Source organism: Cryptomeria japonica, chromosome 5, assembly GCF_030272615.1.
Source record: "Cryptomeria japonica chromosome 5, Sugi_1.0, whole genome shotgun sequence".
NCBI lineage: Eukaryota > Viridiplantae > Streptophyta > Pinopsida > Cupressales > Cupressaceae > Cryptomeria > Cryptomeria japonica.
Window position 1 is genome coordinate 672,129,827 of NC_081409.1, and position 19,352 is coordinate 672,149,178.

The 19,352-nt window shown below is 37.4% G+C and overlaps 1 protein-coding gene across 2 annotated transcripts in view; it reads right to left on the reverse strand.

Annotated features, from left to right (window-relative positions):
- LOC131039539 (uncharacterized) overlaps positions 1 to 19,042 on the reverse strand; it is a 44,852-nt gene extending 25,810 nt beyond the window's left edge. Inside the window, exon 1 of one of the 2 annotated variants that reach the window (XM_057972323.2) lies at positions 18,807 to 19,042. The gene's annotated coding sequence lies outside the window, so the exon portion shown is untranslated. The remainder of the gene's footprint in view (positions 1 to 18,806) is intronic. The other variant, XM_057972324.2, reaches the window with a different exon arrangement.
- Positions 19,043 to 19,352: the final 310 nt, after the last annotated feature.

Below are 19,352 nucleotides of genomic sequence, written 5' to 3' on the forward strand. Positions count from 1 at the left end.
CAAGCTACAACAGCACTTCCTATAAAACCAAGGAGCAAACTAGAAGACTTTATGAAGATCAACCTAAACTTTGTGCAACCAATGTCAATAAGTCGTGGCTAGAGAAACCGAGGCCCAGTCTCAAGTGTTAATGCATAGTAGCTTCGGTAAGATAAATGATTGAATGAGAGATAAATGAAGTCTCTCATTCAATCATTTATCATATCGATAATTATGATGAATAACTTCAAGCCCTCATTTGATAAACCATTCTTTATTTGTATATGATCAATCAAATTAGTTCGATCAAAATGCTTAACTGTCAATTATTATTCTATAGCATAGAATCCCGATTTAATATCGGTTACATTCACCGATTATTAAATCGGGTTAACCATTGCAATCCGAGTAAATTCGGTTAACTCATTTAATGATAAAACGAACAATTATCGGGTAGACCAAACATCGATTAGTATCGATGTTAACTTATGTTTGCACCGATTGATATCGGGTGGTAGAATAAATATACACCGATTGTTATCGGGTGTTAAGGCAAGCATTCACCGATTGGCATACACCAATTGTTATCGGGTGTTAATATAAGCATACACCATTTGGTAAATAAACGCCATGTATTATTATTATAGCGAAGGGGCACGATCAAGTAATGTCTTGATCGGCCATGTCAAGGCATTGCTTGACTGTACCCAGTCTGCTATATATATATCAAATGGCATTTGTGAGAAAGGACATCGAAATTCATAAATGCTCCTCTCACCTGCCATACAAAAGAAGATAGTCAGATTTATATTTTTAAATCAGTAATACATAGAACAAGATAATATCAAATAGAATATAACTTGCATATTGAATGTAAATGGAACATCATTTACATGGTATCAGAGCTATAGTTAAATCGAACCCGAGGCTGTTCAATTTTACGTAAAATTCAAATCAAGCACATATTCAACATCACAATCCTATCAATGGCTAGCGCTATTAGATTTGAAGACAAACTCGGAGGAGGTGATGACTTCTCCGCATGGAAATTCAGAATTCAAATGATTCTAAAAGAAAATAAAGTCGAATCATTTGTAAAGACTGAAACTAAAGAACCTGAGACTGAACCTGACAAAGCAATTTGGAGAGAAGGAAATGATAGGGCTATCAAAATCATAGTTGATGGGGTAAGGAACAACATTATGCCCATTATAAGGAAACATGAAACAACCTTCAACATGTTCAAAGCACTTGAAGATGCTTTTGAGATATCTAATGCCGGAAGAGCCTCGGCTCTAAAAAGAGAAATAAATCACATAGCCATGATAAAAGGAGAATCAGTCAATGCCTACTTCATGTGAATATCAGCCCTAAGGGATGAACTAGCAACCCTTGGATATGAGATCCAAAGCAAAGAATTAACCCTCATTGCTCTAGATGGGTTGCCTAGCATATGGGAAACATTCGTCCAAGGCATCAATGCAAGGGATAACTTCCCAAAATTCGATAGGCTATAGGTTGACTGTCTCCAAGAGGAATCAAGGCAAAATAAGAAAGGGATCAAACAGAGGAATATAGATGAAGATCTTCAAGTTCTAAATACGAACTCAAACAAGAAAGGCAAGCAGAAGCAATTCAGGAAGAGAAAAGGTCATCACGGCAAGAACTCCTTCAAGAAGGACCTCTCTCAGATTCAATGTTACACATGTGACAAATTTGGGCACTATGTTGCCAAATGTCCAGAAAGAGCTAAACAAGCCACATTTGTCAAAACAAGAAAATCCAAAAGGGAAGAGGACTCTGAGAAGTATGTACTCTATTCAGCACTCACAAATCAAGCATCAAACAAAGTGAACTCCTAGGTGATCGATAGTGGCTCATCCAGACACATCACAGGATTCAGAGAAGTACTAGACTCCATGAAAGAGGAGAATGATGAGGAAGTAACTATCGGAGATGATTCTACACACCCTGTCAAAGGAGTTGGAACCTGCACCATCAAACTAAAGTCGGGTGTATCATTACAACTTAGAGGAGTGCTATATGTTCCAGGCATCAAGAGAAATCTAGTCTCAATATCAGCACTGGAGGACAATGGATACAAAGTAACCTTCATGGACAACAAAGTATTGGCTTGGCCAAAGAACTCATCCATCAAGAAAACTAAAACAATTGGTCAAAAACAAGGATATTTGTATGAGCTATGTACAGAGCCCAACTTAGCCCTAATTCATGAGACTACAGATACCAACGAAATCTGGCATAGAAGACTAGGCCACCTAAATTTTAGAGCTTTATCATCAATGGGAGACCTTGTCACAGGTCTACCTAAGTTAAAGCAATATCATTCAGGGGCATGCCCATGATGTGCCCTAGGTAAAAATACTAAGGGTGCTTTTCAAAATAGTACTAGGAAAACAAGTAAAATTTTAGAGTTAGTTCATTCTGATGTATGTGGACCTATGTCCGTACCTTCATTGGGGGGATTTCTGTATTATGTAATATTTCTTGATGACTACTCTAGGAAAACTTGGATCTACTTTCTGAAATAAAAAGAATCAGAAGAGATCCTTAATAGGTTTAAAGAATTCAAATCACTAATAGAGAACTACTCATGAAATAAAATTAAAACCCTAAGAACTGACAATGGGGGGGAATACACATCAGAATTATTTAAAGAGTTTTGTAAAAATTCAAGGATTAAGAAGGAGTTAACAATACCTTTTAACCCTCAACAAAATGGGATAGCTGAAAGGAAAAATAGGACAATCATTGAAGCTGCCAAAGCTATGATTTTTTATCAGAATATAAATATCTATCTTTGGGCAGAAGCAACTAGCACTGCTCTATATATTCAAAACAGATGTCCCCACTCTCATCTTGAAGATAAGACCCCTGAGGAAGTCTTTACTAAATCAAAACCTGATATTAGCCACCTTAGGATATTTGGATGCCCTGTCTATATTCATGTACATAAGGAGAAAAGATTAAAATTAGAGCCTTCGGGAAAAGGGGAATCTTTGTAGGATATAGTGAAACCTCCAAAGCTTACAGGATCTATATACCTGGTCAAAAGAATATTGAACTAAGCAGGGATGTGATCTTTGAAGAAGACTTAGCTTTCAACAGAACCCAAAGCTCTCTAGACCCTGAAGTCTATATCCCCACCCCTAGCATAGATAGAGATCCTACTCCTGAGCTTCAGAGGGAGAATCCTGAGGAAACTATAAGTGAAACTCAAAGTCCACCTAGAGAAAACCTCAAGAAAAGACCACTATGGGCCACCAAAACTATAGCAGAAGCTCAGAAGTTTGTTGCTCCTTCAGGAACCTTCACGGAAAGCAAAAGGCCTAACAAATTCACTAGCTATGTTGCCCTTATGAATGATCTCTCCAAAGCCGAACCAAACAATGTATCCAAGGCTCTTGAACATCAAGTATGGAAGGATGCCATGTCTGAAGAGTATCAATCCATTATAAAAAATGATGTTTGGGAGATTGTTCCTAGGCCAACTAAGAAATTTGTTGTTTCATCTAAATGGCTTTTTAAGATCAAACATGTTGCAAACGATAGTATTGAAAAACACAAGGCTAGATTTGTAGCTAGAGGTTTCTCTCAAAGGGAAGGAATGGATTATGAAGAAACTTTTGCACCTGTTGCCAGATATACATCAGTAAGAGCTGTATTATCCATTGCAGCAGCTAAGGGGTGGAAGATACACCAAATGGATGTTAAGACAGCATTTCTAAATGGTGAGTCTACCTAGAGCAACCTGAAGGGTTTGAAATTTATGATGCAGAGTCTCATGTGTGCAGACTCAAGAAAGCTCTCTATGGGCTTAAACAGGCTCCCAGGGCCTGGTATGAAAGAATTGACACCTATCTCTCAGAACTAGGTTTCTCTAAAAATGATGCAAATCCTAATCTCTACTACAAAAGAAATAAAGGTGATATACTAATGTTGATTTTATATGTTGATGACTTATTAATCACGGGAAATGATCATCTTATAGATCAATGTAAGAAAGATCTATCCAAAGAATTTGATATGAAGGACTTAGGACTCCTTCATTGCTTCCTAAGATTGGAAGTATGGCAGAATTCTGACAACATTATACTAAACCAAGGAAAGTATACCTTGGATATATTGAAGAGATTCGGAATGCTAAACCGTAGGCCCATGACCTCTCCTATGGAAACCAGTTTACATAAACTTAAAGAAGCAGCAGCAAAGTCACAACCCACTGACTCTACTCAATACAGACAAATGATTGGGTCCCTGCTGTACCTAGTGAACACAAGGCCAGATATCTGTTATGCAGTTAATGCCTTAAGCCAGTTCATGTGTGGACCTAAGGAGATACACCTGGTTGCAGTAAAGCAAATCATGAGATACCTACAAGGTACTCTAAACCTTGGTCTCAAATATGAGAAAGTTGACATAAACCTACATGGATTTATAGATTCAGATTGGGCTAGAAGTGTAACTGATAGAAAAAGCACCTCAAGGTGTTGCTTCAGTCTAGGTTCAGCCATGATATCTTCGATCAACAGGAAACAATCCTTTGTAGCTCAAAGCTCCACCAAGGCAGATTACATTGCAGCTTCTATGGCTGCTCAAGAGGCACTATGGCTTAGAAAGTTGCTTGTGGGGTTGTTTGGAGAACCTATGAAACCCACTAGTATACACTGTGACAATCAGAGCTGCATAAAACTTTCAATTAACCCAGTGTTCCATGACAGATCCAAGCATATTGAGATCCCATACCACTATGTGCGAGATATGGTAGACAAAAATGTAATTCAATTAGAATATGTTTGTACAAGAGATCAAACGGCAAATATTCTGACCAAACCTCTTTCCAGGGTGAAGGTTGATCACTTCAAAAAAGGTTTAGGTATGATAGAAAGGTAATTTGCTTTGTAATTTGTATTTACATATCAATAAGATGTTTAATGTGTAAACTTCTATGTCATGATCGGACATTTTGGATTTTTATCCCCTGAGTTCATATCTAAGAGGTGACGATCTCTCAAGATAATGAACACTTGTATGGAGACATTATAAGGTGGCAATCTTATAATATCCAAACCAGTTATCATGTTGGATCTCTGGTGTATCATGGATGAGCCATGATTGTGTTGTGATAAAACATTTATGTGAAATGTTAGTGCACCTACCACAACTTGGATAAAAATGAGAATTGAATATTTTCTCATATGATTATCCTTAAGTATTGCGTGCTTAGGCAATACTGATATCACGTGTTAAGGTGATATCCTGTCATCACAAGATTGATGTGATAGACACTTTGTATCACGTGTTTAGGTGATACTTCATATCATGTGATTAGGTGATATGATCTCCTAGAAGGTCAGATTGTGTACAAGAATGCTAACTATCATTTGAATTGTGATGCTTGATACACTGCTCTCATTTATCTTACCTAGCTAAGAGGGAGTGTTAATGCATAGTAGCTTCGGTAAGATAAATGATTGAATGAGAGATAAATGAAGTCTCTCATTCAATCATTTATCATATCGATAATTATGATGAATAACTTCAAGCCCTCATTTGATAAACCATTCTTTATTTGTATATGATCAATCAAATTAGTTCGATCAAAATGCTTAACTGTCAATTATCATTCTATAGCATAGAATCCCGATTTAATATCGGTTACACTATTTGTGTTCATCGATTATTAAATCAAGTTAACCATTGCAATCTGAGTTAATTCGGTTAACTCATTTAATGATAAAACAAACAATTATCGGGTAGACCAAACATCGATTAGTATTGATGTTAACTTATGTTTGCACCGATTGATATCGGGTGGTAGAATAAATATACACCGATTGTTATCGGGTGTTAAGGCAAGCATTCACCGATTGGCATACACCGATTGTTATCAGGGGTTAATATAAGCATGCACCGTTTGGTAAATAAACGCCATGTATTATTATTATAGCGAAGGGGCACGATCAAGTAATGTCTTGATCGGCCATGTCTAAAAGACATGGCCGGTCAAGGCATTGCTTGACCGTACCCAATCTGCTATATATATATCAAATGGCATTTGAGAGAAAAGACATCGAAATTCATAAATGCTCCTCTCACCTGCCATACAAAAGAAGATAGTCGGATTTATATTTTTAAATCAGTAATACATAGAACAAGATAATATCAAATAGAATATAACTTGCATATTGAATGTAAATTGAACATCATTTACATCAAGAAGGTGCCAAAGAAATTATTCCACACCGACTTCAAAGAAGACTATGGCGATCTCGTCTAGTTATTGAACAGAGTAATGGGCAGCCCTCAAGGTGCACCATTTGAAACGTGGGTGTACTACTTCATTGATGAGATCACGTCAGGAGTTAAAATGTTCAACTGGTCTCGAATAATCAGTGATAATCTTGACGAGCAACTGTCTACTTGCTGGCAAGAAACTGGAGATACACTAGACTGATTTGCAGAGGCGTGGTAGGCAATGGTGAAAACGAGTTTAAGTCCTATGACTGTTATCCTCAACTGCAATTGAGCGAGAAGACCCACTTCAAGCGGATAAATGATGTGTTCCTAATGTATATCACCAGAACATTGCAAGGAGGAACCCATCAGAGACACCCCAGAAGCCAAAAGTTTAATAAGCAAGTATGGATCCTAGTTTATCCAGTTTCCAAGATTGACATACATAAGAATCCAGGGGTTTACCAGATGTCCTTATTGGCTTCTGATTTATACCACCAATAGAATGGTCTTGCTTGAAGTCCTTTGACAGTTGGAGACATATCAGGGCTTTCAAAGAACCAAGCAAAAAGCAGCCATTTCCTTTCCATTCTTCATCGGAAATATGCTGGAATCTTGTCCAACAGCACAAGCAGCTGAAAGTGACAGATTATAAATGCAGTGGTATTTGTTCACATTCTACCGATCCTGGGCTGATTTTGATCCTCATAACCACATTGGATCAGTAAATGGAGAAAAGTACAGGCACAAGATTGACTTAGAAGATTTTTGGGCAAATGTTGCAGATGAGTTTGAAGTTCGGAAAAGACTTTGGTCCAGACTACCCGTAAGCTTGACCAGAACAACCGAGCTCTTTTGAGTGCCTGATCAATTGGAAGACAATGGAGAATACACTCAGTCGCACTTTAATGAAAATTGGCCTCTTTCTCCTATGAAGTGGTCAGAACCGGAACTCACTGATATAACCACCTTGATGCGGCCAGTTGTCAAATATTCACAGCGGTGGGTTGACCAACAAGTCCAAGGGCTGAAGCGAAGAGGTGTGACTCTCACATACAACCTGATGGGCGCCATGGAATCATAATCTTCCAATGAATAAAGTGTCAGGCCAATTGAAAGCATCAATTCAAGAAAAAGGAAGGAGGCAATTGATAACCCTTCAAGAACGAAAGGGAAGGAAGTCGCATATGAGGAACTTGCTCAAAAGAAGCAAAGGTCAGAGCTACCTCATTCTGCTACATCTAGGAATTTGGATAGCCTAATGATTATTAAGGATCAACCACTTGATGAAATAGAAATTCCTTCTCCAATCCATGGGGGAAATGTGATGACAGTCCATAGGAGGATGAAGAACCTCTATCTCCTATAGGCACAGAGATATTGGAATCAAACAATGAAATGGATATTCTGGGCGATGAATTTTTGGGAGGGAATGATTTCCGCTCTACAAGGAGGTCAGAATATACCATGTGAAGAGAGTAATCAGGAGGAGGAAGGCATTAAGCAGCCTACTATTCCTGATTGGTTGAAGGAAAGATTGAAGATAAAAGTACCTATGGAAGTAGTCCAGGAAGAAGAAGATGATACGGCCGATTTCTTGGCTAGATTAAGAGAGGTTGCTGCAAAGAAGCTTGCCAGGAAGTTTTCCACAATCCAAAGAGATGAGACAGGCTGTTGTACAGTCCAAATTGTTGTACCAAAAGTAGACAAGTCAAAAGGAGATATAACTCATCAGGAGTATGAAATTACCACTTTTGACTTGGGGCCAACTACCAAAGGTCAAGAGGTGGAAGACTTCGACAACTCAGTCGCTTCCATGAAGGCAAGAATAGACAAAGAGGTAAGAAAGAAGAGAGAATACAAAAGGGAAATCAAGCGCCTGAAGGAATACATTCGGCACTTGACCAAACCACTCAACCAAGGCGATGCAGCAACTCCTCTACTTTTGAATCCTTTGCAAGGAGCAATTGAGAATTTTGAAGAAGAAAAAGTGACAGCCAAAGAAGCTAAAGAGTGGATGGCTAGCAAAAGAGAAGAAGCAGCCACGTTCATGGATAAATTGATGCTGATATATGGACAGACCTCCTTCTTACTTTCCAGAATCGCAAACATAGCAAAAGCATGGGCCGACCCCCAAGATATTCAGGACAGAGTTATCCCGTACTTTAGAGTATTGAAAGGCATGCCTAAACAGGAACTAATTGATGGAAAGATAATTGCAGCAGGGGCCGCATATGACTTCAACGCACAGCATTGGGCATCGGTTGCATGCAGCGAAGTTCTGGAGAAGGTAAAGGCTGAAAGTGTAAGTCTGAGGAGCAGATTAAAGAAATACAAAGCAGAATTCTCCTTGTAACTACTGATTTACTTGAAAAGGAGACCATCCAAGAAAGTGATATGCAGCTGGAAAATCTAAAACTCAAAACTCAGGAGATTTTCTTCACCGTCACAAGACCAGTCCTGAAACAAAATTTGACCAAAGCATCAGAATTCTTGTCCATCCGAGATGCCTTCCAAAAAAAAGAGCTAGAATGGGAGATTGCATTTGCCGCTTGTGCAAATGACTTGGATGGATGGGAATACAGGGTCAATATGCTGCCACATATCACCATGGAGGAGGTCAACCTGATTGTGTCCAAATTCATTGAACACACTGCTGCTCGCGAGGATAAGGATGTGCCTTCCTAGGAAATGGCTATTCACGCCACTTGTCTAGCATGCATTTGTTTCTTGTGTTATTTTGGGAAACTCTATCTAGGGTTGTGTTGTCTTAATCTCAGACATTGATCTTAAACGATCTCAGCCTTTCATTTGTTTTTATAAACTCTACATAAACTCTCATTATCTCATTTCATAGTGTTGTGGAGAGATTTATGAAATTGTTGCTTAGAGCTACTTGAATAATAAAAAGTTCATTTGCAGATTTTGCTTTGAAGTCTTATTGTTATTAAGTGGTTGCATGGTTACATACTTCAACAATAGAATAGATTTGCTTAGAGTAAATTTGCTTTCAAAGTTGTTAGATGAATGAAGGATTTGATAGTTTAGATAGGTGAAAATCTTGCTCATACTTTCTTTGGATGGATGATTTTCGTTCAATGTGTAAAGTTAGCCTAAGCTCATGATGTGGATGATTTAACTTCTGCTTTGAGTAAATATTGTTCAATTGATGGCATTGTTCATAAGTATGAAAATCTTGAGCACAACCTTAGAAGATTGCACCTGCTTTGCGTAATTGTCCTAGTGTGGCGAAACAAAGTGTTGTTATTGGTTCCACCTAATCTTTACCGTCTCTCGAGTTCATAAGAATAGCTTAGAAGTAGCATAGAACTTCTGAATCCTTATCCTTTTTATCCTTTTTGAAAGTCCAAAACTGAAAATCAAAAAAAAAAAAAAAAAGAGCATCCATTGTTATATTCGTCCAAGTCCTAACTTGTGATCAACATAGTTGAGCGTAAGTCCCCCTTGTATTTCAGCATACATAACCAAGGAAGCTATCCAACATAAAGTCACCCGTTCGCACATATAGACCTTGGAGTCGCCGTGTGGTCTTTCTTTGCAATCTTGGCACACGTAGTGACTTTGTTCAGGAGAGGGTAGAGTATCATTGGATATTTTATTCTAATGTTCGGTGTATGATAAAACATACACCGACAGGTCCTCAGATCAGGCATTAGCTTTGACCTCAGCTATTCATAGGCAAGATGAATGCATATTAATCTTATTTCTGATGCTAGGTTATTGCTATGAGACAAGTATCAGATTTTGCCAGGTTCAAGCATTACACGTCACCTTGGAGAGGGGATAGTATGATGTCATATGGTAGATGGCATTGAGACCATTTATCTCATTTTAAATCCAGCAGCCATCCCAACCCCAACATGGTCAAGCTCACTGTCACCTAGGAGTTACATCAACCTTATGATCTCTAATTTTAATCTGAAGGTTCTCACAATTCCCCAATGTTACCAAATCCATTGATGGCAACCATCCAATCCATTTTTATCTTAAGGCACTCGCACTCCAAAGGCAGCAACACCAATATGTCAAAGTAGGAGCTACATGATTCATAATGGGTTTATAAATCAATAGGATAGCAGACCCCTCTCCTTTTGTTTGACAAAACAAGTTCATGTCATCAATGATATCATTATTGCTAAAGGTTCAACCTCTTGGGTTTATAACAATAAATATCAATGAAGCAATACATGGAAAGCTCTCACACTTCCAAGGAGTTGTTAGAGCCCTTGGTTCATGAGATTGTTGCAGTCATTAAATTAGAAATCAAACTACGGTTCACACATCTCCTAAAGGTTTCCCTATGGTAGTCAATATATTGTTGCGCTATTGGTCAACGGGTCTCTCTCTCTCTCTCTCTCTCTCTCTCTCTCTCTCTCTCTCTCTCTCTCTATATATATATATATAGTACTATCTGTAGGGTGTCGTATCAAACTAGCACATCCCCAAGATTGTGTCAAACTTTTGTGTTAGAGGTGCCCAAAATGCACTAAATCTAAATATAAAATTGCCATACCACCATACCCAAACCTGAAATGGTAACATGGGGCAATAATAAACATGTAATGTCCCAATTTTTAAGGTGACATTTAATTAAATTGATTTTTATTAAGTTATCACAATATAAATAAAATATTCATACAATGACTTAATATTAATTAATTTAATTAAATAATAAAATATCAATTATAAGGCCACTTATGTAATTAAGTTCTCCAGTCGGCCTGATCTTCTAGATGTTTCCTGGATGGCTTTATAAGGAGGTCATAGGGTTGTAGCAAAGGCATGCTTGATTTGATAAAATGTTTTAGGATTTCTGGAGACAGAAACCTTCAAGATTTATCAGAAGAGCTGGACGAAACCCCAGTTCTTCCAAGGGGTGTATTCGCGACGTTGTTCAGAGCTGGACCAAATTTGTGAAGTCGCCAATGGAGACAAATTTGCAGTAATAAAGTATTTGCAGAATTAAGGCATTTTTGTATATATTTGGGAAGTAAGAATTCTGAGTATTGTTTGTTTGTGAGATAAGTATGCACTAAGTAGATCCTTGCTGTGAATGCTATTCCTTTGGCAAGTTATGAATATGCATTAATATCTGTAGATGCGGTAATGTGAACTTTGTCCTCTTCTTCTAATATGCTGACACGATATATTATCTTTGCCAAAGAATATATAATTTGGGGACGGGAACTATATTCTAGCACAAGGCTCAAAAGTAATTAGAATGTCATTCTAATGATATAAGTTGGGGGTAAAGGTTTATTTCAGCGATATAACTGTTAGATATTATTCTAAAATGTTTTGACTGAAGATTTGAATTCAATTGCAAAAGCTTGAATGTTTTGACAAGCCTCTTAATAGTGGGTGAGATCTATCTAATAAGTGAAGCAGCACTCCATTACTGGAACGGGGTTTTTTTTCATGAGCACATATTCCTTTTGAAGTCAGGGTCTGTGACGTGGGGAAAGCAGAGCTAACAGGAGACTTCTTTCTCAGCCGTGAGTTGTGACTGGGCTCCATAAATCGCTTGGGGCAGGCAATGATTCGGTTTTCCACAAGTATGGGCTTCTTCTCCTTGCGGGATCATTCAAGAGCAAGTTCATCTTGATGCAGATCAATATCTTGATACCAGCAGGAGCCCTTCTATAATTGAGACTCGTTTCCTCTGGTCTGGATTGCTGTGGTTGATTATACCCTGCGACTTCCAACGCAGGCTTAATTTATTCATACCAGCATCCACTGTATGGGTGATCTTCCATCGCTGTCGTGCAAATTGATTAAGGTGCAAGCTCACTATTGGGTTCTCTGTAAATCTCTGATAAAACTTTGTACTCACCAGGACTTATATATAATGGAGTTGACAAAAGTGAAACATATTGCATATTGATAGAATCTTATTTATTTATTAAGTCTGCATTCATGCGCCTTTAATTTGCAAAACTGGAACTTAGCATAGACAACAGTAAGACTTAAAATGGACTCCACCAATCTAGCATTTCAAGATCAGTTCATTGACCTATGATTTGGACTGTTGAATGAAAGAGATTGAAATTATTGCAAGGGACATTACAACACAGCAATAGTGGGAGTTCCAGTACAAGTTTCAAACGTTTTTTGAAGATTAACTGAATGGTAAATTTGGATTAATTATTAAGTAGACTTAGAAATTTAAAAGATGTCAAAGAGATAAGGACATTTTTGTAATGTCCCCTATTTGGGATTAAAAAATTACTTTATATTGCACAATGGCTGTATGGCCTGAATCTTATTTACTTAAATCAAATCTCTACTTTTTCAATGCTTATTGAATTTCTATCTAATTTCCTTCGATATCCTTCTTGCAAATCAGAACTATCTTATCCTCCAGATCAGACTATCATTCTTTATCGAAATCAGATCTCAGAATTTCTTATTTTCTTATTTGATTTGTTGATCTATTATTTCTGCTTTAATTTAATTGCATCTGATTCCCTAGCTGTTTGATCTCCATAAATAGAGTTACCTATTCGATTTCTGCTTTTCTTTCTAATTTTCTGCTTTCCCAGTGTATGTTTATATCCTTCCTTTTCTCCACAATGAAGAGCTTCCCCTTTTTTATATCTCCATTTTTAGTGGGGAAAAGTCACATCCTTTCACTAAAGTCATACCATTCTCAAGGGATACATCCCCTCACAAATGGATTGCTGTTGTTGGTGTTAGATATAACTTAATCTTTTATTATTCTCTTAACTTTTTCTGTTTATTATCCCAATTCCCAAACTTGATTATCCCCCAAATGATTTGTTCTTCCCTCTTATATCTTTACCTTTAAGGGAGGCACAACTCTTCATGACATGCCTCTTAACCTTTCATTAAACCTAATTAACTTGTGATTATATTATATTACATTTTATTATTAATATTTATTATTAAATCCTAATTCAGAAAGGGGTCATTACAGTCCACCCCACCCAAGATTGCTTGTCCTCAAGCAATGTCGGTTTTAATCTTATCAACTGAAATTTTTGCCAATATGAAGGACACCTTTTGGAGACTTGTCATCCTTAGATCCTCCATGGGATATAATTAGCTTCTGCTGCACAACTCTGATGTCAACTCAGCTTGCAAATTTGAACCAAAATATATTTTGTCTTTACTCCTAGGTGGGATGTCCCAATAATACAATGTGAACCAAAGTTTATATTAAGATTACAATTAGAAGAATGACATACATCTATGACCTTAAATGCAATGTTCTTTTGTAAATAAATTCATATTTTTTTGGTTCTCTAGTTATCCTCATATTCTAGATTAACCAAAAATAGTAATCTAATGATGATAGAATAAGTTTACAACAATCATAGACATTCATGGAGTAGACATATTCGAAACACATCAAGTATCAACCACACACAGCGCATACACATAAAAACATTAAGTATACACATGAATATATGCATACACAGAGCATACACATTAAAACATGAGTATACACCAGAATATATGCAGACACAGACTATACGCATAAATACATGTATTGTTAGATCCCTTCTCTTTGACTAGAATGCATCCATAGATTTACCCTAGAATTTGCCCTAGAATTTGCCCTAGTCTTCAAAAACATTAGGATTTGGGGAAGAAAACATGATAGGTCCGCCCAAAGCCACTCTCGCACTAAGCCCAAGAGCACTCACCCTCTTGGCCCCAGTGGCAGGCACATTGGACATCCACTCGGGGTGGTCTACTTAGTGGGGTGCTTGCTTTCCCTATCCATGCATCATCCCTTTAAGTCAATAGTCAATCATAGTAGAGTTAGGAGAGGAGATCGCAATAGGGAGCTTTGCAATCTACCTATCTAAGCCCGAGAGCGGTTACTCACCATCTTGGCCCTAGTGGTAGGCACATTGGACATCCACTCGGGGTGGCCTACTCAGATTGTGATCTTATAATTGCATCCCTTCCTTATACTTCCATACGGAGCCTAAACCACCTTACTGCTCCCATGAGCCAAGTCGGGGGCCTAACCCCACCTTGCTGCTCATAAGCCATTTAGAGCCAAAAAGAGGGCCTAACCCTATCTTGCTGCTCATTAGCCATTTAGAGCAAAAAGGAGGGCCTAATCCCATCTTGCTGCTCTTAAGCCCTTTAGAGCCCAAAAGTGGGCCTAACCCCATCTTACTACTCATAAGCCATTTAGAGCCACATAGAGGGCCTAACCCCGTCTTACTAGCTCATAAGCCATTTTGAGCCAGAAAGTGGGCCTAACCCCATCTTGCTGCATAAGCCATTTTGAGCCAGAAAGTGGGCCTAACCCCATCTTGCTGCATAAGCCATTTTGAGCCAGAAAGTGGGCCTAACCCCATCTTGCTGCATAAGCCATTTAGAGACATAAAGTGGGCCTAACCCCACCCTAGGACCGTCATGTCACTTGTTAACTTTGCCATTACCTTGCCACTTTGGAACATTGTGACTGTCCTATGCTTGTTCTTATAATGACAGAATGTTTTGTTTTTGCACAATTCAGTTTCCTCCTAATAGGCTGATCATACATACATTTAAACCCTCTACACTATGTCATGAAATCCACTCTGCCATGCCATTGATGCTTATCTTTAAGGCATGCTGTGCTCTTTATCTTGCAGATGGTTGTCATATCTTATTATTCTCTGTCAAAAGACACTATACATTACCTACCCTATATCCATCTATATCACAGTGTACTCTAATAGTGTACTCACTCCAAGAGGTCTCTTTACACATTACCAAGATAATCTCAACCATTACACTTGTGCCCTAGACTTATCAAAGGGCTGTCATGATGTTTGCATGATATTTAATCTGCCTTTTGCCTGGCAAACCCAATCCTTTGTCATGTTTTGTTTGGGTTACTGATATGTCACTTGGCTAGTCACAAATATTCCTTCCTTCTATCTTGTTACCACCAATGACACCCAACATTATTTCCACACCTATGACAGCTTCTTTACACTTTTCTTGAGTGATATAACTCTTCTAATTTCTGTCTTGTTTTTCATACTTATGAACTACAACCTTTATGCCTACTTAATAGTGCCCTTCATTGTTTGTTATCTTCCACACTAGGTTTGTCCATTTGACTCTACATTAACCAATGTACATTGCACTCTCTACCCACGTGTTGGGTATGCAACTTTTGGACCCTCATCTTGTATGGGTTTTTTACCACCGTGCAATTGAAACTCTGTCACTGCAACTCTATCTTCCACAGAACATCCATGTGCAATCCTCTTTGTTTGAGACTCTTGCATGATGTCAATGACTGAGTGTCAACTGTGATCTCTGAGTGATGATTTGCACTATGACTCTTGTCATTTCTTGCCACTAATTCTTGATCACTATCTTCAAGCACATTGCACAGTGTTCTCACATGCTGGCAGAATCACTGCTCTGATACCATTTGTGATATCCCCAATTTGGGATTAACCAATTACTTTATATTGCACAATGGCTGTATGACATGAATCTTATTTACTTAGATCAGATCTCTACTTTTTCGATGCTTATTAAATTTCTTTCTCATTTCCTTCAATATCCTTCTTGCAGATCATCTTATCTTCCAAATCAGGCTATCATTCTTTATCCAAATCAGATCACAGAATTTCTTATTTTCTTATTTCATTTGTCGATCTGCTATTTCTGCTTTATGTTAATCAGATCTGATTCCCCAGCTGTTTGATCTCCACACATAGAGTTACCTATTCAATTTCTGCTTTTCTTTCTAATTTTCTGCTTTCCCAATGTATGTTCATATCCTTCCTTTTCTCCACAATTAAGTGCTTCCCTTCTTTTATCTCCATTTTTAGTGGGGGCAAGTCGCATCTCTTCACTAAAATCATACCATTCTCAAGGGATACATTCCCTCACAAATGGATCGCTGCTGTTGGTGTTAGATATAATTTAATCTTTTATTATTCTCTTTACTTTTTCTGATTTATTATCCCAATTCTGAAACTTGATGATCCCCCATATGATTTGTTCTTCCCTCTTATATCTTTAAATTTAAGGGAGACACAACTCTTCATGGCATGCTTCTTAACCTTTCATTAAACTTAATTAACTTGCAATTATATTTTATTATTATTATTTTTATTTTTATTTTAATCTTATTATTTTTATTTATTATTAAATCCTATTTCAAAGAGGGGACACTACACATTTGTAGTAAAAGCATATCAATATTTATAGTTGATGCAAGGCTATGATGAAAATAAATTTAAGTGTAGTGTTTAGTGATAAACAACAGGCCCAGGTTATGGTCTAACAAAATTTCCAAACACATATCCTACTAAAGGACACAAGCCAACCATAGTGACTAAGTTACTGCCATTACCCCAAATTCACATTAAAGGGGCTCTTGTTTTGACAAATGTCTGCCATTATATGTCAACTAATTACCTTACAGCTTATATCACCATGTATTGTCCTTGTGAGTACTAAATAGATTTCATTTAGAATTGATAGTAATCTACAAATTAATATCAAACATCTCATGTCTTTCTCTAAGAGCATTTGTTGTATGTAAGTTTATTTCCTTTATTGAGTTTGTTTAATTTAAATGTTTAAATCATATGACGTTTGGAATTACACAACAATCCCAAAGGATGGATACTAAAAGAGTTATAGGAAAAATGACACTATCCAATTTTCAATAGGCAAATCATAGAAAAGCAATTGAAATCAATGCGAGTGTAGCAATTCAAATTTCATACTCCATCGTTAAAGTTAGGTTGATCCTAGATTGTAAGAGATTCTTATCGAGATAGATGTCCGTTGTCTCCAGTTGTTGTTCCTCAAATTTACAGATCAATCATCTTGCAAGTGCATCATTGCTGGTGCTAAAGATCATAAACTTGGTTTTCGCAAAGTCAATTCCAATGCTTGGACTCACAAGTTCTTTGCAATAAACTCATCATGCCACAGTGATAAGGATGTGGACATAGGCGCTACCTTTCCAGTCTTTATGTATTCATGTAATGCCAGTGTAAGTACTAAATAAATTTGATTTGAAATTGATAGTAATCTACAAATTATCATTAGGCCGATTCAAAAGAGGGCTGGAGGTAGCGAAGTTTCTAAAGCATGGACTTCAAAAGAGTTATTGAAAAGATGAGAGTAGCTAATTTCTGTACGAAAGTTCTAGAAAAATATTGAGATTACTACCAGAGCAGCAATAAAACATGGCTTATGTTAATTCTGCACTTCATTGTTATTGTTAAAGTTGGTTGATACTAGGTCATAAAATTTTCCTATTGACATAGATGTGACTTGTCTCCAGCTGTTGGTCATAAAGTTGTGGAGCAGTCATCTTGCCAGTGTATCATTGCTGGAGTTAATGATCATAAACTTGGTTTCTTTTAACAAGGATGATTCCAACACTTAGATTTGCAAGTTCTTTGCAGTAACCTCATCATTCCATACAGAGTCAAATGGGAGTGTAAGGAAGCGGACTACCTTCAGTATTTATGCCCCAGGCAACCCATGAACTGAGAATAATTTAGAAACAGACAACCCAATAGATTTTCACGAAAAAAACTGGGTATCTGCTTTTCAAAAAGGATGTTAAGAGACCAGAGCTGAAAATTGACAGAAAAAGAGATATATTGCCAAAAGATAAACCAAATACGGCATAAATTCTTATGAAATCTTTCAATATTATATATTTACTGATATGATTTCAGCTGGCATATCCTAAAAAGCTATAATGGAACAGACAATTCCAGTTCTTGTTGAACCATTTTCTGCCAAAAACTCTTAAATTTTAAGAAAACCCCTTTTTATAGGACCACTAGGTCATGAAGCTGTCAGAGGGGAATAGGGTTCTAAATTATTAGCTTTCTAGTAAAAGCTGGGTCTGAAACTATTAAGAAGATTTTAATAAGAAATTCTCATTCAATATTTTCGAGTAAGCTTATTAAAAATGTTCACAAGCAGGCTTCCACTCAGCAATAAAAATATCCTTAAAGGTCCTCCAAACTTACAGCCTCTCCTCTCCAACACCCTGACGACTGAATTGTTATGAACGATTGGGATTTTGCAATTTTTGTCCAATGATCCACCCTAGAATAGAGTAAGCTGATTAATAAGTTCCAGCATTTGTCTGAACCCTAAAACAAATCGACACAAAATGAAAACCGTTCCCGTATTAAAAACCAAATACTCGACCATTCCGGACTTCAAATCGAAACCAGAATGCATATAACGAACACTGTGTCATCGCCCTAAAATTCCAAAATCGGACTAATACTAGGCCATGTTGGGAATCGAGGAGCCCTAGATCTGCTTTCCAGACATTGAACCACAGCCTTGTAATTCCATATTCTAAATACATTATAAGCCATTTTCGTTAAACTCTAAGTTAGTATTTTTTTAGTGGTCTGCAAAATACCTTGCAAATACTAATTATGTGAAATGACGGATAAAGTCCTTCTAGTTTTCTTTGGTCTCATTTTTAACTTCAATGGCTAATTTAGAGCAGACGAGGAAAAGTAGCACAGAGAATAAAACAATTAAGAAAAAAACAGATAAATAAAAACCTGCAGATAAGGGCTTGCCTGAGAATTCGTCAGGGCACGCACGAGAACTCCATTGCAGACAAAGCTATTGCTCGAACATGTCGGAGCTCCTTTAGCCGCCCCCTCACACCATCGCGGCGTAACAAAGAACGACAAGATAAAATTGTCTTACAAAAGGCAAGAGGTTTTTTGTTGTGGGGGGAGAGAGGCTCGAACTGTCGACCTCAGGATCACTCAATAAACTATGAGACCTACGCGCTAGCCAACTGCGTCACCATCCCTCTTATGCATCTTAATTTAAATAAATCTTAAAAAAAAAGTTTGATTTTGATAACTTACGTCTATCACAAAATTGTTTTATGACTTAAGGTGAGGATCATGGTTTCATGTATGACTTAAATGTTTTTTAACGAGGGGCCAATTCGTTTTCCTATTGTGACGCCAAGAAAGGGGGAGGTTCAATATTTTAAAAGATTATCTTGTGATTAAGGAAATAAAGTGAGTTTAAATTGTCATATTGAGAGCTTCAAAAAGGTTCGACTCTTTTAGGGTTAATTTCATTTCATG